At 31.8% G+C, this 490-nt stretch overlaps 1 protein-coding gene across 1 annotated transcript in view; it reads right to left on the bottom strand.

Moving 5' to 3' along the window:
- LOC116853343 (transcription initiation factor TFIID subunit 11-like) overlaps positions 1 to 490 on the bottom strand; it is a gene marked incomplete at its 3' end in the record, with an annotated part of 30,775 nt that overhangs the window by 606 nt on the left and 29,679 nt on the right. The window lies entirely within an intron of this gene.

The following is a 490-nucleotide window of genomic DNA, read 5'->3' as shown; positions in this document are numbered from 1 at the left end:
CCTCTGCCTCTTCCTCTTCCTCTTCCTCGTGCCAGACTTAACAATATGTTAAATTGTTCAGACTGCAAACAAGAATTCGATATAATAAGCGCTAAAAAGTAATATGTAGTCTGCGTCCGCGACGAATGTATGTATTGCTTTCAATGAATGAACAAACCGATTCGATATGACAGAAGACGACATATGTATTGTCTGTGAGATAAGAAAAGACAAGTACAAGAAGAAAAGAGAGACGTACAGTTGGTACTAAACGGTTCATATACAATATTTTTAATAAAGTTGCAACACTTCTGCTTGTCACAATTGAAACATATATCTTACGCATTTACACAAAGTAATTATGACATAAACCAAAACAGAAAGTATGAAAGTAAATCTCATTATGATGATGATCAAATATCTTATTATTCTTGTGTACTTAAAATTGCAGACTTTTGTACAATTTGAAAATTAAAATATTTCTAAATGTCGAATATTACGCTGTAAATCA

Source organism: Odontomachus brunneus, unplaced genomic scaffold, assembly GCF_010583005.1.
Source record: "Odontomachus brunneus isolate Ranch 3 - 2012 unplaced genomic scaffold, Obru_v1 Obru_scaffold_308, whole genome shotgun sequence".
Lineage (NCBI taxonomy): Eukaryota > Metazoa > Arthropoda > Insecta > Hymenoptera > Formicidae > Odontomachus > Odontomachus brunneus.
Note: the sequence above shows the minus strand (reverse complement) of the source record. Positions and strands in the feature narration are given on the sequence as shown.